This window comes from Silene latifolia, chromosome X (assembly GCF_048544455.1).
Source record: "Silene latifolia isolate original U9 population chromosome X, ASM4854445v1, whole genome shotgun sequence".
NCBI lineage: Eukaryota > Viridiplantae > Streptophyta > Magnoliopsida > Caryophyllales > Caryophyllaceae > Silene > Silene latifolia.
The window spans coordinates 241,941,019-241,959,401 of record NC_133537.1 but is presented as its reverse complement, the minus strand read 5'-3'; positions in this window follow the sequence as shown (position 1 = coordinate 241,959,401).

Here is an 18,383-nt window from a genome sequence, read left to right as displayed (position 1 = left end):
AGTAGCGAACTCGTGATGTCGCTGGGGAAATAGCGAGTATGGATTCTCACTATCACTGTTTTTTTGGAATGAACGGGTTCCGCAATGAAGCCCCCTGCTGGCATTTGAAGGAATAGTGAATTGGGAATTTTCACCATTCGGTTTGAATTTGTAGTGGCGGTTTTGCTCGCCGTTTGTCTTAATTTTGAAAGGAAATAGCAAATTTTAAATCTGCTATTACATTTGAAGTGACGGTTTATCTGCCGCCGTTGACATTTGGAAGAAATAGTGAATTTGGAATCTTCACTCTTGATTGAAGTGACGGTTTATGTACCGCCGTTGACATTTGAAAGAAATAGTGAATTTGGAATCTTCACTATTGATTGAAGTGACGGTTTATGTGCCGCCGTTGACATTTGAAAGAAATAGTGAATTTGGAATCTTCACTATTGATTGAAGTGACGGTTTATGTGCCGCCGTTGACATTTGAAAGAAATAGTGAATTTGGAATCTTCACTATTGATTGAAGTGACGGTTTATGTGCCGTCGTTGCTTGAAACAGCGATTTTGAATTTTCGCCATTATTTGAAGGAAAATGGTGAATTTTGATTTCGCCATTATTTTGAAATTGGCGGTTTTGATCGCCGTTTGCTTGAAAATAGCGAGTTTTAAATTTTCACTATTTGTTTGGTTTGTTTTCGAGGAAATGACAATATTTAATATTGTCAACGAAAATTTTGAAGTCTGTTGTGGGAAATTGGGCCAAAACCCAAATTTCGCTGAAAAAAGAGAGAAGGGGAGGCCTGGTTTAGGCGCGAGCCACCTGGCGATGCAAGCCGGCTTCCCTATTTTTTGTTAAAAAGACGCGAGGTTGAGTTGCGGATGAATATTCATCTTCAACCTCGAAAACTCGCCAAAATCGCCATTAAAGGACCTTCAAGCTTGCTTTTATCCGTGCCATTGTCAACAAATGTCATCTCAAGGTAAGTATTTCCTCTTGAATCCTTTCAAATTTGTTGATTGTTAGCTAGATTGAATTAGGGCGGATTTTGCCCTAAAAATCGAATTGGGCGTTTTTGATTGAGCCAATTTCGAGTGAAATTGATGTTTGCATTAGGTTAGAAACCTGTTTAGGAGTATAGGGGTGCTTTTAGTTTGCATTTTGGTCCCCGTTCCCGCTCCCTATGCTCGAAAAACGTGATTGAGGCGAGAAACCGTCTCATTTCACAATGCCAAGTTTATTTGCTTGGGTAGTGGGTCCCACTAGGTTGCATTGTAGTTGGGAAAACCCGTGTTTGCCATTCAAGGACCTTCGTTGGGTGTTTGTGGGCAAAATTGGATTTTTGCCTTTTGCGACGGTCTTACGTCTAACAAAATAAGCGCCTGTCTGGGCTTGAATTGAGTCAGTTTGCCTTGAAATGGACCTTATTGGTATTTTAGGTCACCTTGAGGCGTCATAAAATCACGTTTGCCTTTTTGCGGTCGTTTTTGAATTTTTGACCAGTATGGGCTCAAATTAGCGTATGAATTGCCTTTTTGAACCGTAGAAAAATCCCCATTGTGTCGGGAATGTACTTTGGCTTATTGGCAGACCTTGTATGGGTCTTGAAATGCCGTTTTTGTGGTTTTGACTCGTCTTTTGCTTGAAAAGCGGGGCGAGTCGTTTTTGTTTGGTTTGTTGTGAATGGTTTGGGGCGGGATTGCCCTTTATTTTGTTTTGCAGGTTGTGTTTTTTTGTTTTTGGGTTTATCCATTTCATGCCGTCGTAATGCCGAAATTTCGGCTGACGTTTTTTTGTTGTTTTTGATTGCAGGATATCATTTGGGACCGATGGGGTCCGTTGCTGAGGCTTTGGAGGAGGAAGTTGATCTCGGAGGGGAAGAGTCGACTGTTTTTTGTTACAGGCTTGGTTGTGTTTCTCACTGGCGGCCTTTGTCCGGCCAACGATCGGGTATCGATCGTTGGTCGTTGTCTGTAGAGATCCGGATAGGCGGCCAATATGGCTGGTTTGTCCTTTTCGTCGTGGCTCATGGACAGGACGACTGATGATTGGGGGTCAGTACGAGTGTGTTATCCCCTGTTGTTGACCTTGATCGCAGTTGAGTTCAGCTGAGTGGGGTCCAACATCGGGGTAGCATGCTAAGCTATGGTCCCTGGTTGTCGTATCGTCCGAAATCTGCAAGACATTTTCTTCTTTTTGTCATGGAGCGAGGAGTGAGGGTTATCGTCATGGTAACCACCTCTGCGCTCACATTGTTGCTCCTCTGTTTCCCATGTTGCTCTCTTTCTTTTATGTTTGAGAGAATAGAGAGTGCTTAGTTCGGTAGGTGGCGGTTAGCCCCCAGTCCGTTGTCTTAGGCCAGTGTCTGTATGATAGACGTTTGTTTTAGGCCAGCGTCTGTATGATAAACGTTTGTTTTAGGCCAGTGTCTGTATGATATACGTTTGTTGATGTATTTTGCGTAAGGCGGTTTGTATATATGTTTTTGGATTGTGGTTTGTTTTGTGATTTTGGCTTTTTGTGTTGTGTTTCGGAGGAGCGTTGTTGGCTGTTGACTCTTCTTTTGCTTTGCACCAGTTCCTGCATCGTTAGTGTAGAAAAACAGGCAACATATAGCATGTAAACACGTAGAAGCATTTGATCACGTAAAGCATTTGTTTGAAAAATCAAAATTAACCAAGATGACTTGAAGTTAAAATTGAAATTTTGAAAATGAATTTTTGAAAATTCCGTGGCAAAATCGCCACGTTTGGAATTCAAAAGGAATTGATTTGAAAATTTGAGCAATTAACTCGTGTCGTGAATTAGATTGCATCGAAATTTCGAAAATGACTCGAAAAATAAAAAACTCAAACCATCAGGAAAGAATTTTGAAAATGATTTTTGCGAGTACATTTGGCTTTTGAGGTCAAGACTCGAATTTGGGAGTGCTTGAGTTTTGAGGAAAATTGATGTCGTGTTATCAATTCTCGATTTTGATTTTTGTTTTGCGAAAAAGCGAAAAATTTTCGGAATTTCGACTGATATGGAAACGATCCGTCGCGGATCGGGGCGACTAGCCCTTCCCCCCTTAAAAAAAGAAAGAAAAATCCGTATGTTTAAAGCTGCGTCATGGAAACCGCGTCGGATTTCGTAAAACGCGAAAACAAGGAAATGTGAGTGTGAAGAAACACAAAATTTCCCGGATCATCCCGAAGAGGCGCGAGGTTCCTGGCGGGAGGTTTGAGGTGTCAGGAGAAAGCACATGTTGAAAGAGACAAGTCAACAACCGGAATTTTGGAGAAGCCTCAAAGAGGCGCGAGCGTCTTTGCGATGGAAGCCAGTTCTCCTCTTTTTCTTAAAAATGCGCTGATCATTTTGTATAAATAGAGACGTTTGCGCTTCATTGTTTCAGCATCCGAAACACAAAAACATCTTTACAAAACCTCTTCTTCTTCCACAAAAATATTTCATGGGTGCTTTTGAGAATGCATTGCGACAATGGTGCCGGGATTTGTCGCCTCCCGAGAAGTATCAACTCGATTGCATGGGAGTTGGTCAATTGTTGGTGCTTCGTCAAGTCAAGGTGCAATCCTCGTTTCTTGAAGCATGTTCTCGGTTTTGGGATTCGAAACATCATGTTTTCGTTTTCCCGAAAGGTGAAATTTGTCCTCTTGCCGAAGAAGTTGGAGTCATTGGTGGGTGGCCGGGTTGTGCTCCGGTGCTTCCTCCGACTCGGTTGTGCTATAAGGAGAAATTCCGTTCCATGTTGGGCTTATCAACAAGCCAAGTCAACTCTCTTCTTGCTCCACATGGTGTGGATATGTTGGCTCTTATTAACATCTTCTCGAATCGGTTAGATGCTAATGTCTCGGAGGTTGCTAGGAGAAGGGCTCTTGCATTTTGCCTTGTCCATGTGTACCTCTTTGTTGTTGTCTTGAAGAAGGAGGGGCCAACATGTCATGGTAGCATGACTCTCATCCATGTGATCGAGCAAATGGAGCATGGTAGAGATCCATCATGGTTGGTGCTTGGAGAGATTATCCAAGCTTTGGACAAGGAAGGCTCTTGTGGAGAAGCTCCCTCTTTTGGATCGCCAAGGATCCTCCAAGTGTGGCTATCTGAGAGGCTAAGGTATGTAGAGCCTCCGGTTAATCCTTCTTCTTATTCCTTCCGTCACCTTAATATGAGGAAGAAGTTGTACCCGGATAGTTTTGCTTCCACCGAGGCCTATTGGGCCGCAAGAATGGCGGAGGAGGGTGCTCCTCATATCCGTTGGGTGGTGCCGTGGTGGCACTTGAGGTCCTTCACGGGGTTGCCCGCTTCGGGTGCTAGTCCTCGTTCTTTGATGGTGGTGGGCTTGAAAGTTGGTTCCTTCATTTATCCCGAAAGGCTCATGAGGCAAATGGGGCGTCAACAAAAGGTGCCCGCTCAAGATACTCTTGTCCAAGAGAATGTGTTCCGGAACTCCGAGCTTATGGAATTCTTTGAAAGATGGTGGGCCACTCGGCCGCTTTTGGAGGTGCCAAACCCCGTTGCCACGACATGGGTGACTCCCGCTTATGTCAAGTGGTCACGTGCTCCGTCCTTGGAAGAGAGATCCAAATTCCGTAAGGACGAGGTTGTCGACTTGAAGTATCGAGAGGTTGGCAAGGCCAACCGTGCCTTCTTTGAGGAGTATGTTGAGGGAGCTACTCCCGATGTGATGAGACCACCGAAGAGGAGGAGTTCCGGCCCCAAGAGTATGGTGGGTCGTGCATTGGCTCGTCTTGGGTCAAACATGGGGTCTTGTGCTAGACCGGAGGCCGTCGCCGTCTTAGATCCGTTTAGGATCCGTTCCATGGAGGAAGTCCATGCTAGGCGGGCCAACAAGAAGAACAAGGGGAAGATGTACCCCGAGGGAAAAGGCAAGGGTAGAATGGAAGAGTGAAGACCTCCATTACCTGCTTTATTATTATGTTGTATTATTGTTGTGAGTTTGTATTATGTTGTACTAGCTAGTTATTGTGTGTTTTGTGCTAGTTTTACTATGTGAGGTGTGTTAGTGGACACCTTAGCTTTGACAAGTTGTAGACTCGTCGTGCTTTATTTGTTGTTGAAATTGTAATCCCTCCCATTATTAATTAAATAAGAGGATTGCTCGTGTCGAAAATTGTGAACGCTTGTTTCTTCCATCCATTTTGTAAAGGAAATTCGATTTGAATCGTCCTAAACAGTTGCACTTAGGAAAGTGGTATTTTGTGGAAAGGGAGCAAGGCTCATTTTTTGTATTTTTGTGGGGAAAGGGAATGGTTTTCCCTTTTCTCTTTTTTTTGATGGGGATGTTTTGTTTTATTCTGGGAATGGTTGTATCCTTCTTGTGTAAGAAAGGACTGCCTACGTATCCACCTGAAGAGGTGAAATCAAACCATGATCGTAGTTCGAAATGTTTTGTGAATTTGAATTGGGTTTTGTGGTTGTATCCCTCAAGCATAAGAGGGACTGCCTACGTATTCACCTGAAGAGGTGAAATCAAACCATGCTCGTAGTTCAGGGGTTTGGTTTTTGTAGTGCAAATGGACGTTGCCTTTGACGGATCAAAGGACATTTGAAACAGGCAAGGTGCCTCAGCTTAGACTAGATAAAACATGCAATTTCAAATCAGAACATATTGAGGAACTTGACTTGAAAAGGGTTGAGGTCGGTGCTAGTTGCAAAACTAGGCTACGTTGTTGGTTGATAGGGTTCAAGGGTAGTATTTCTTGAGTTGGTCTAGGTTGGTCGGGTTTGTAAAGTCCTCCCCATCTAGGTCACTCAGTCTCACTGCGCCCCCCGAAAGTATTTTCTTGACCAGGTATGGCCCGGCCCAGTTGGGTTTGAATTTTCCCCTCGGATCGACGGGTAATGGTGCTCGGACTGACTTGAGGACCAAGTCGCCCTCCCGGATGTTTTGGGGTTTGACCTTCTTGTCGAATGTCCGTTGTATACGTCGTTGGTATAGTTGGACGTTGTGCAAGGCGTTGAGTCGCAGTTCGTCTAAAAGAGTGAGTTGTTCGTACCTTCGGCGGGTCCATTCCACCTCAGGGTTTTGACTCTCCAGTAGGATGTGTAGAGATGGGACCTCTAACTCCACCGGTTGGACCGCCTCCATGCTGTATGCTAGGTAGAAGGGTGTGGCGCCTGTCGGTGTTCGAATGGAGGTTCGGTATCCCCAGAGTGCGAATGGGAGTTTTCTCGGCCAATCGCGGTAGTTGTCTTGCATTTTATTGATGATGGTTACAAGAGTCTTGTTCGCTGCCTCCACCGCTCCATTTGGTTTGGGTACGGTAGGGGGATGATCGATGTCGTTTGATGTTGTATTTGTCCATCAAAGCCTGAGTTTCTGCCCGGAAGTGAGAGCCTTGATCGCTGATGATTTCATGGGGTACCCCATATCGGCAGATGAGGTTGTTTTGGATGAACTTGGCCACTTGCTTGGCGGTCAAGACTACATATGACTGTGCTTCCATCCATTTGGTGAAGTAGTCGATGGCGATGAGGACGAAGCAATGCCCCTTAGTGCCTATCGGGTTGACTTTCCCGATGATGTCGATGCCCTAGGTTGAGAATGGCCAGGGTGATGTCATGGTGTATAAAAGGGATAGTGGTATATGTTGTATGTTGGGGAAGATTTGGCAATTGTGGCAATGTTTCACGTAGTTACGGCAATCGGCTTCCATGGTTGTCCAGTAGTAACCTAGCCGCATGATTTTCCGTGTAAGCAACATTGCACTCATGTGAGGGCCACATTCTCCGTCGTGAACCCCTTCCATGAATTTCTTGGCTTTGTGATGGTCAATGCAAAGGAGGAGAATTCCTTGGGGTGTTCTTTTGTAGAGTTGATTTTGGTTTATCACGAATTGTGATGCAAGTAAACGGATGGCTCTTTGTCCTCTTTGATCAGAGTTGGGAGGGAATTCGTTTTTGGTTTTGTAATTGAGGATGGCTTGGTACCAAGGTTCATCATGGCTTTCCTCGTCGTTGATAATGGCACAAATGTGAGCTGGCTCGCTCCGTCTTTCGACACATAGGGGCATCGATGTCATGTCGTCAGGTATGTAGACGAGCGCGGCAAGTTTTGCCAGGGCATCAGCAAATTGATTTTCCTCTCGCGGCAACTGGAAGTAGTCGATTTGGTCGAAGAACTCGGCCTCTTGATTGATCTTTGCTCGGTAGGGAGCTAAGCTGTCAGATCGGATTTTCCATGATCCGGATACCTGATTGATGATGAGTGAGGAATCGCCATGGACCCTCAGCCTCTTGATACCAAGTGTGATGGCTGCTTGTAGGCCGATGAGACATGCTTCATATTCAGCGGCATTGATGGTGACGGCGAAGTCTAGCCTGACCGAGATCGGAACGTGTTCTCCTTCCGGTGATATTAGAAGGATTCCTACCCCGAAGCCTCTCAGATTAGATGCACCATCAAAGTATAGGTCCCATGCGTCGGAGTCGGCACAAAGGATGTCTTCGTCAGGAAGTGACCATGTGTCGGTCGTTGGATCCTCGTTGACGGGATTTTCTGCTAGGAAATCAGCGACTGCTCTTCCCTTGATAACCTTGAGAGGTACAAACTTGAGATCGAACTCAGACAGCATGAGTGTCCACCTAGACAGCCTTCCTTTTAGTACGGGTTTTTCGAAGATGTATTTGACTGGGTCCATCTTGGAGTAGATGTGGACCGAGTAGCTGAGCATGTAATGCCGCAGCTTCTTTGTTGACCATACTAGGGCAAGGCATGTCTTTTCCAGCTGGGTATACCTTGTCTCGTACTCAATGAAATTTTTGCTGATGTAGTAGATGGCTCGCTCCTCGTTGCCAACTGTTTGTGCTAGCATTGCGCCCATGGTCATGTGTCGATAGAATATCGTGTACGAGGATAGAGGAATCCCGGTTGAGGTGGCATGAGGACGGGAGGTTTGGATAGGATTTCCTTTATTCTCGTCGAAACGCCTTCGACGTCGTCGTCCCAATCGGTGTGATCGGAGGCGCGAAGCTTCTTGAATATTGGTTCACAAATCATAGTGAGCTTGGCGATGAACCGGTGATGTCTTGGACTGACCGAAATCCCGAATCTCCTTCTCGTTCTTAGGCCGAGGCATTTGTTGAAGGGCTTTGATTTTGGTTGGATCAATCTTAATGCCTCTTTTGCTGACGACATGTCCCAAGAGTTTTCCGGAGGTGACCCCGAATGCACACCTCTGAGTATTTAGTCTTATGTTATATTTCCGCAGACGAGCGAAGAATTTCCGGAGGGCATTGATATGGCCGTCCCGTTCTTTTGATTTGACGATCATGTCATCGACATATACCTCTACCTCCTTGTGCATCATATCATGTAGGAGAGTAGTAGCGGTTCTTTGATAGGTCGCTCCGGCGTTGATGAGGCCGAAGGGCATGACCGTGTAGCAATATGTCCCCCACTGTGTGGTGAACGCAGTTTTGTGCATGTCTTCCTCAGCCATTTTAATCTGGTTGTACCCGGCATACCCGTCCATGAATGATAGGAGAGCATGTTCGGCAGTGTTGTCTACCAGAATGTCAACATGCGGCAAAGGGAAGTCATCCTTTGGACTTGCCTTGTTCAGATCTCTGAAATCGATGCAAACCCGAATTCGTCCGTCTTTCTTTGGTACCGGCACAATGTTGGCCACCCAGTCAGAGTATTCAGATACTTTGATGAACCCGGCTTTGAACTGTTTGTCCACCTCTTCTTTGATTTTTAAGGCCCACTCAGGACGCATCCGGCGTAGCTTCTGTTTCACAGGTTTAGCCCCGGGCTTGATGGGTATCCGGTTCTCTGCAATTTCTCTGTCAATCCCAGGCATGTCTCTGTAAGACCAGGCGAACACGTCCTTGTATTCGTGGAGGAGGTCGATGAACTGTTGTCTTTCCGAGGGGTCCAGGGTTGTCCCTATCCTAAGTTCTTGAGGTGTATTGTCGGTTCCTACGTTAATAGGCTCGGTTTCCTCAATGATGGGGGTTCTGGTTTACCGTTTGTCAAGTTCTTTGGCTAAGTGAGGTGCGTAGTCACTCAAGTCAAATTTCTCATAATCATTCAGAATTACATTGCAGTTAAATTGAGACGAGTCATAAGCAAACTTAGCGTTCATTAAGTTGACACGAGCGAAAAGCTCGGAAAGGACAGACATCTCGTGGTCAGTCAGAGGCGACGCAACCGAGGAAGTGGCCCCTGGAACAGGCTCCAGGTTGTCACCTTTCATTGGAGTGGGGGTGACCTTAGTAAACTCAGCCTCTGAATCAGCCACGACTTTGTGATAAAACAGTGGGAAGGGGACCTTGACTGGGACTTCTGGAGTGTTAGGAGCTATAACAGACTCTGACTCCGACTCAGACTCAGACTCAGATCCTTCTTCACTTTCCTTCTAGAACATAAGGCCTTCTCCAGTTGTGAGTTTGAGAATGCGGCCTTGGCGATCGGTCCACTTGATGGTTTTCCTCCAGCCCTGGGTGGCTTTCTCCGGGTCAGTATCGGAGATCAAGGCAGTTGGATCAAACTGATTGTCTTTTAGGGCGATGTTGATGATGTCCTCATAGTCGAGGCGTTTGATGTTATCTTCCCCAAAGAGTAGTGTGACAGCTTGTCCGTCGAGGCATGGTGACGGTTTGGACTCAGTTGATGCAGCTTCGATGTTGTCGGGAATAAAGTAGCAGTCCTGGAAGACTTCCACTCACGGGTATCTAGCCTTCGCCGCAGAGTCATAGATAGGCTCCGGAAAGCCGTGGTAAAGTTCGGACTCTCCCTCGGGAACAAAGTATCCGTTGAGAGTCAGGTGGTAGGGACGGAGGATGACTCCGTGCTTCTTGCGTTTTCGGATTAGGAGGTTCATCTCCGGATGTCTTTGTCGATGAGGTTCGTATCCCGACCAAAAGGAATGTTGGGGACCTTAGCCTGCTTCAAGGGAGGCAATGGGTCTTTTAGCGGATTGAGCGGCAAACCCGGGAAATAACCCTGACGCATCATGATACGGTTGATCGTGAGGCTGGCGAATGGGTCACATTCAGAGGTTGTTAGTTCATCAGTTATGGCGTTCACGGCTTGGAAACCCCACATTTCATTGTCGTCCTCCTCAACGGCTTAGGAGGCTACCCCTCTTCTCATAACTGCTTTGATTGGGGAAGCGGGGATCGTGATCGTTTTCCCGTTGAAGGGGACCCTGATCTTTTGGTGAAGCGTTGATGTGACTTCCTTGACGGCGTGAATCCAGGGACGTCCCAGGAGCATGTTGAAGGATGCGTCGATGTCGACCACTTGGAAACTGGTTTGTCTTTCTAGTGGCCCGGTTGCGACGGCTAGAGTGATAAGCCCTGCGACCTTACGACGAGTGTCGTCGTAGGCGCGTACTCCTTGATTTGTTGGGATTAAATCAGATTCCTTAATACCCATCCTGTGGAGAGTTTTGAGAGGAATGACATTCACGGCGGAACCGTCATCCACGAGGACCATTGGTATGTTCTTCTGGAGGCATTGCACAGTGATGTACAGGGCCAGGTTATGGTTGGCTCCGAACGGGGGGATATCCTCGTCGGAGAAGACGACCGGATTGCTCAGATCAGGGGCGTCTCTTATCATGTGTGCCACTATTTCTTCTGGGGAAGAGGTGGAGGGCACGGTTAATTTTCCCAAGGCCTGCAGCAAGGCCTGTCGATGCTCAAAAGTCGTTGCGATCAGTTACCAGATAGAGATCTCGACTTTTGCTTTCTAGAGCTGTTTCAGGATTGAGTTCTCGGGTGCCTTTGGTTGAGTGTCCACCTCTGGGACGATTTGGTCATTCGTTGTTGGAACGACCGCTGGGTTGCTCGGATTCTGATAGGGACGTCCGGACCGGGTGAGATGTCCGATTTCCTTCGTCCGCTTCTCCTTTCCTGGGACGACATAAATATCCTCAACATCATCCCGCCATATGCCGTTAATTTCAGGGTCTCGAGGATAGCTTGGAGGGGTATTCCTCGGTGGGTAGTTCTTGTGGGGAATATTTTTGTGAGGGCGAGTTTTGTGGGAGTAGTTATTTTGAGGGTAGTTCTCGTGAAGGTGGTTATTTTGAAGGTGATTTTCGTGGGGCCTATGCCAGAATGGTCGCGGGAGCAATCCATCCTGGGGTGGGTAGTTTTGAATGCTTGGGGAATTCTCCCGGGGCGTGGTGCCGGGGGATTGAAGGTGAGTCGACGGTAGGCGTCGTCGAATCGGGTGATTCTCTCAGAAAGGCTGGCAATGGCCTCCTCAACTTGCTGAAACATAGTGAGCATAGTGGCAGCACTGAATACGAACACTCCATCTGAATGGTCCTTTTCCAGAACATTCACCTCGTCGTCAATTGGTACGATGAGATGAGAGCAGTGTAGGGTCGGCTCATCGTCAGAGATGGCGTGAATTCCCAGAGGATTCGTCTTGTTGTTTGGCTTAGTTGGTGGCGGTATAGGCAAATCTCCCTTCTCAATCATGTCTTGAATGAGGTGCTTGAGTTTGAAGCAATTTTCGGTATCATGCCCTTTCCCTCGATGATATTGGCAGTAGGCGTTGGGGTTCCAAAATCGGGATTTCTTGGCGTCGGCCGGGTTCGGGGTGGGCCCGATCGGTTGTAGCTTCCCTTGGTCCATGAGCCTTTTCAGGACACTTGCATAAGTTGACCCTATGTTGGTGAACACTCTTTGGGGGCGTTCAATTTTCTTGGCAGATGGTTCGATGAGGTTGACCTCATCAATCTTGTTTGTCTGACCGTAAGGGCGAGATCCGGTTGAGGTGGATCCTTGATAACCCCTGCCTGTGGTCTTTGCTAAGACACCCTTTCGAAGATCGTCTTCAATACGTGTCCCCAGAATTTGCAGATCTTGAAAAGTTTTGATATTCTGATACCTCAGCAGGTTGGCATAAACCGGGCGGAGGTTGTTGACAAATTTCTCCACCAGAGTTGATTCACTCGGCTTACTAACCAACTGAGTACTCACCCTCCTCCAACGGGTTAGGAAATCAGTGAATCCCTCTTTGTCGTTTTGGGTTAACACCTCGAGAGTACGGGTGTTGGCCTGGATCTCGACATTGTCGGCATACTGTTTGGCAAACTCAACTGCGATCTCATCCCAAGTGGTAAGGTTTTTCGGGTCCAAGGAGTAATACCATTGGCGAGGAATTGGCTCCAAAGAGGATGGGAAGATCCTGGTAAAAAGTTCCTGTTTGACCCCCTTAATGGCCATGTAGTCTTTGAAAGCACGGATGTGGTTGAGTGGGTCCTCCACTCCCTTGAACTTAGGCACATCAGTCAGGGTGAAGTTGTCGGGTAACTGGTCCCCAACAGGTTCGAACCTTCGGTTATTTTCAAGGTGGATGTTGTTACCCCGGGCTAGGAGTTGTTCTTCCAAACGTTTCAGCCTCTTCTCAGTCTCAGTCAAAGGTGGGGTATTATGTTCCCCAATTTCCTTGTTTTTCAAGGCGTCGATACGGGTCTCGACGCGATCCAGGGTGACCTTAAGAGCGGTAAGTAGGCTGGCTAGTTGATCAGTTGTGACGTCTCTGTTGTTATCATTGTTGTTGTTGGACGAAGCTGAAGATGGGGCCATAGCTCTGAGGCATAAAAACGGCTCACATTACAACTCAATCCGACACGGTTCCAAGACTGAACGCAGACAACACCGAGGACGAGACCAAGATCGACTCAACAAGACGGGGTGACCGTGTGTGGTCCCTCGGTGCTGACTTGATTTATAACGTGACGGTGTTTGACCGAACCTTTGACACGAGTCCAATCATGACGGCGCGACGCCACTGGACGGGTCTCGTGGTGAGATGATTCATAAGTAAAGACCCATAAGTACGTTTGCTTTGACTCGATAAACACGAGGCGGAATTGGAATGGTGGACTGAAGTTTTTGAAAATAGGAATTTTCAAAAGATTCATTTGTCGCTTTAATGGGCGGCTTCCGAAGATAGAAATCTTCGCAAGTCGATCAGTTGAAAAGGGTTGTCTTAAGTTTATTTGCAAAAGACGGTTTGAGTTTGAGTCGGCTCGGAAAACAATGTGTTGCTTCCCAAGACGGTTTTGAAATTCAAAATTGTATGTTTTGAAAATCGAGTTTGAAATGTTTGAAGAGGTCTCGAGGACGGTGCATGGTCCTCGGGATCCCGAAAGTGTCTCGAGAAAAGGGTGTGTGCTTTTCTCGGGTTTTGAAAGAGCCATTGTCGGCGCGAAACGGGTTAAAATCCGTGTCTAGACGCGGCGATTATAACGGCGTAAAAAGGTGATTTGAAATGGTTATACAAAACCGGGTTTGAAAATCGTCGTTACGACGGCCTAGAAAGGCGTGTTGAAATGGTTATACAAAACCGGGTTTGAAAATCGTCACTACGACGGCCTAGAAAGGTGTGTTGAAATGGTTATACAAAACCGGGTTTGAAAATCGTCATTACGACGGCCTAGAAAGGCGTGCATTGGTCGGCGAAAGACCGAGGTTTGAAATGGCCATTATAACAGCGTAAAATGGTGTTTTGAAAGTTTGAAAAGACATGGAAGGACTTATGATCAAGTAGCACATAAGCACTCACAGTTTCATTATATTATGCATCATGCTGACATGGGTTTTGGCTTAAAAGGGTGGGTTACACGCCAAGCAATCAAACCCTGATTTGCGAGAGGGATACCAATCCAAACAAAATGTGTAAGGAGGGTGCCCTAGCCTCGTGCTCGAAAGTGATGAAAGCTCTTTGACGAAACAGAAATGTGTAACGTCAATGGTATGCTTGACTCAATCGGGATTCGAACCGCAGGGATGAGAAAACTCACGCCGACGAGACGAGCCAATTGGTCGATAAAGGTTAAGTTGTGGGCCCGGACAAGGAACCCGACCGTGACCGTAATATCAATTAATGCATTCCAACCAAGACCTCGTTCGAGTCTCACCATCTAGGGATCACAAAGACGTAAGTGTCCTAGTTTTCCCCAGTGGAGTCGCCAATCTGTGGACATGGCCCACCTGCGTATGCCCATCCGATCTGTGGACAATGGCAGCGGTCTTTTTTGAAAGCCACGCTCGGCGGCGTAAAGGTGCTTTCGACCGGATCGTTTTAGATCGGTCGGTTTCGTCTTGGTAAGGGTCTCGAAACGATTAGAGATGTTCGGAGTCGCCACCAAGCATTTGTGGGATGCCTGGAACCCGTTCGAATTCAACTTTATACCTCGGTCAAATCGAAGCACAAAGCAGCGTTTTGACATAGGTACTAAAGATAAGGAAATCGTCCCTCTTTAGCATCCTATCTCTAGAATGACTCTCGTACGCCCTGGATAAGGTCGTCCACTATCCAAAGTTTCTGAGTAAGAGGTGAAGGTACGTATTGGGAAGCCCTTTAATCAGACACCCAATCCCGCCCGCGTTTAGCGGCCTCTACTGATCGATCTTGGTTGGTTGAATGCAAAAGTTGATAAAACGGTTTAAATGCATGAATGCGCATTCAATGTTTTAAACCTAACATGTGAGCTTTCTAGGTCGGTTGATTTAATCCAAGTATCAAGTATAAGATGTCGAGTTGGATTAATGGTTGATTTGCATGCAAGACGAAAATTAAACATCCATTTACCGTATTAGGTTTAGGGTGCATAACATGATCCATTTGTCTTAGTAAGGCATTTGGCAAATATGATTTGAATAGTCATCTGATCCATCCTATATCCGGGTTAACCGGAGTCGGATCGTCCTAGACTAATGCTGGAAGGGAACAGGCCCTGTACCAGACGGCTATAAGAGGCGCGAGCCAGCCGGCGGTGTAAGGGGCCTCCCTCTGGTTTTGAAAATGAGAAGAAAATGGCCTGCTTGAGGCGCGGGTTAGCCAACGGCTGTATGCCGTGTTCTGGTTGTTTGGAAAACGTTATAAAACGTGTTGAAAATGGGTATTTGGACCCGGTTTGATTTTGAAAGGGTCGGTTAGACCGTATTTGTTGATTTGAAGAACTAGACTCGAATAATATCATTGTTTGATAATATTCGATGTCGGGTTCGATTTGACAAGCTTGACATGAATAGTTTTGAAAATGATTATGGACTAATTGTTTTAAGTCCATTTTGAATGTAATTAGTCGGTACGCATCATCGTACCCGGGTTAAAATCCGGCATGGTATATAGAACCAAGGATGATTTCGTGTTGGTGACTAATATGTTTGTTTTGAAAATGTAAAGAAATGATGAAAGGCTTTAAAATACCTCCCAAAAATGAAATAAAAGGCTTTAAAATACCTTTTAAATGTCATTAACCAAATATTATCACCGAAACACGGATTTAACCGTCATGGTATGAAGAACCAAGGGTGAAGAAAGCTTTATGGTTAAAACATGTAAAATGAAACAAAAAGGTTTCGAAAATACTTGAAATGGTAAAAAACCGATTACAAATATGAAAATGGATTAAGGGAAATGACGAGAACAAACACGGTTGATCTCTGGTCTGGGCACCCCATTTAGGCGCGAGCTTTGTTGGCGACCTAAGGGGCTTCTGCCTCAGACCAAAAATCAGTTTTGGCTCGTTTATTCCATGTTTTGGTTCATGTTATGCATGTTTTAGCATGTTAAAGTCATGAAATGAATGAAAACATAATAAAAGAGGATTTTTACACCCTCATACTTACATGTTTGGTTATGGCGAGTGACCGACGTAAGTGTAACAACTTGTTTGATCGGAGAAAACTCGGTTTAAAACCGTTTTGGTAAGTAAAAGAGTGTTTTAAAAGTTTAGTGATGGTGTAGTGGTCAAAGTGGTCGGACGAGTAGTTTAATGCACGATGACGGTACCAAACAATGTGTAAGGCTCGTGTTTACGATCGGTAGGTCGTAAACACGCGTCGGGTTGTGACTTTAGAAGTCGAGTCGAGAATTTTAAGGGAGAAAAGAGGGGGCGGACACTCGCGTAAGTCTCAAATGGGTGGCATTTGAGGGGTATTTATAGGAGAATGAGTGGTTGTATGAGTTTTGAGCGACGTGGCCACCTAGGCTGCTCAAAGAAGCGCGAGCCATGTCGCGGCACTTCGAGTTGTGTTGTCACTATCACAACAAACGCAATCATGATTTTTTCTATCCTAGGTTTTGTAGTCACATGTTTGGTACTTGACCATTCATGAATCCGGGAAAACTTAGTATAGAAGGCTTGAAGATATTTTGTTTTTGTGGTTGACTCGGTTTGACTCGCTTTTGGAGTCGGGATTTTGAATTTTCGAGTCGGTTTTTGGCTCAGTGTCGGTTTTGACTCTAGTTAGTGTCATCGCGACCCCGTCGTTGTGCATTAAACACTCCAGGTATTTTTGAAATGTTTTGAAATGTTTTGTTTTCGAAATCGTTTTAAGTTTTCCGACGTAAAGTTGTACACAAACTGTCGATCAAACGCTGCGATCCCAAAACATGTTGTAGTCCGATAATCATCGGGTGTTTGTTGGAGTCTCAGCAGATACTGGGTATCTACAGCACCCACCATGGAACCTATGATTGTTGGAGATGATATGGTGGATCTTCTCCAAAAAGTCAAATCATCATATAAAGGGTACTTGGTGGAAAAGCTCAAGAAGAAAATTGCAAATGAACTTGCTTGTGGAAATTTGGCACCCACAACATCAATTTCTAAGGTATCCGGTCATCAATGTTATGAGAATTCTCCTTCTACTCTTGAAGGATTGATAAATCCAAATGCTATCATCACCACAAAAATTGAAGGAGAAGGTGGTGAGTGGAAGTCTCCGGACGAATATGAACCATACTTCATACCTTATGTTGACAAGGATCATGGGCTTGCCGGTTTGAAACATTACAAAGACTCAAGTGCCAAGGGTAAGGTGAAAGAGAGAATAAGTGACAAGCTTCCTTGGCCAAGCTTTATTTTGAATTGGAACAAACCGAATTCATGCTTATTTGAGGATTGTGCTCAAGCATTTGACCGATTATTGAGAGCATTGAGCAACATGGACAACATCCATAACCATGGCAACAAGAAATGAGTTTGGTGGATTCCTCCCTCAAACCACCATTTTTAAGATACCCTTTTCTTTAACTTTGCGTTACGTTTAAACTTGCATTTAGTTATATACATATACATTTAGCTTGCATTTGTATTATATTTCATATTTCATTTACATTATTTAAGTTCATACAGTATAGTTTGCATTATAACATATCTCACATATCTCATATAGTTAGTTGCATTCATACATAATCACTAATGACCAATCCTATTCTTTTCTATACTAGAAATAGTGTTTAAATCGGTTTGGGGATCATAAGTGACCATAGTTTACTAGAAAACATGCATCATCTAGTGTAGATTAGTTTGCATTTTTTTGTTATATATGTCATATAGAATTGCATTTAGTTAGAGCATGCATTCATTCATATCATATCATATCATTGCATTTGTACTTTATTTCAAAAAAAATCAAAAATCCAAAAACATGTATTTCTTTTTTCATTCCTACTCCTACGTGTACATTGAGGACAATGTCCAAAATAAAGTGGGGGATGGGAAATTATATTCCAAAATACATAAAAATTGAAAAATTTCGAAAAATCACAAAAATATGTCTTCTAATTTCATAAAAACAAAATCCATAAAAATTTGAAAATTTCAAAAACCAAAAACATTTTCTTTAATTTAGTAGTGTAGAATTGTATATACTTATGTTTTTGTTCTCTTCTCACATAGATACAACACTACATTTGAGGCATTAGCAACGGAAAATGAAGACCGTTTGGTATGATCATTCTAATCTCTATTTCCCTTCCATTTATTTTCATTATTCATATGAGGAGGATGGGCTTACATGTCAAGGAGGATGTGGTGTATTTTGTTGTTGCGGTTTGTGTATCTATGTGTTGTTAGGAGTTGCATTTAGTTTATATGACATACTAGTTGGTAGAAGCATATGCATTAGGATGTATATATGTTAGTTGCATCATGGCATGTAGTTTGCATAGTTAGAAAATATTGTGAAACCGTCTACTTGGGAAGCTTGACAAGTGTATATAGGCCCTATTAGATGCTTTTTCTTCTTAAGACTTCGCTTGTTAGAATACTTGTAAAACACCCTAGGATGTGTCATGCTCGTATCCTTTGCCCATGGATTAAGGCCTAGTCAAGAGTACCTTGTGGTGTGATAACTCTTTGGCTATCATTTATTCCAAGGTGACCCTTGAAACCATGCAACCATCCATCATCCATGTTCTACCATATATTTTGTCATCAAAGGGAATGGGCACAACAATTGTTCAAAATTTGAGTTCAAGTATTGAAATGAAAGAAAAGAAAAAGTTTGCAATTGCATCATAAGAAAAGAGGAGTAACAAAAATACAAACTCCTATGCTTCAAATATAAGGCACCCTCGTTACTAATTGGGGTGACTTTGAAAATGTTCAAAAGAAAA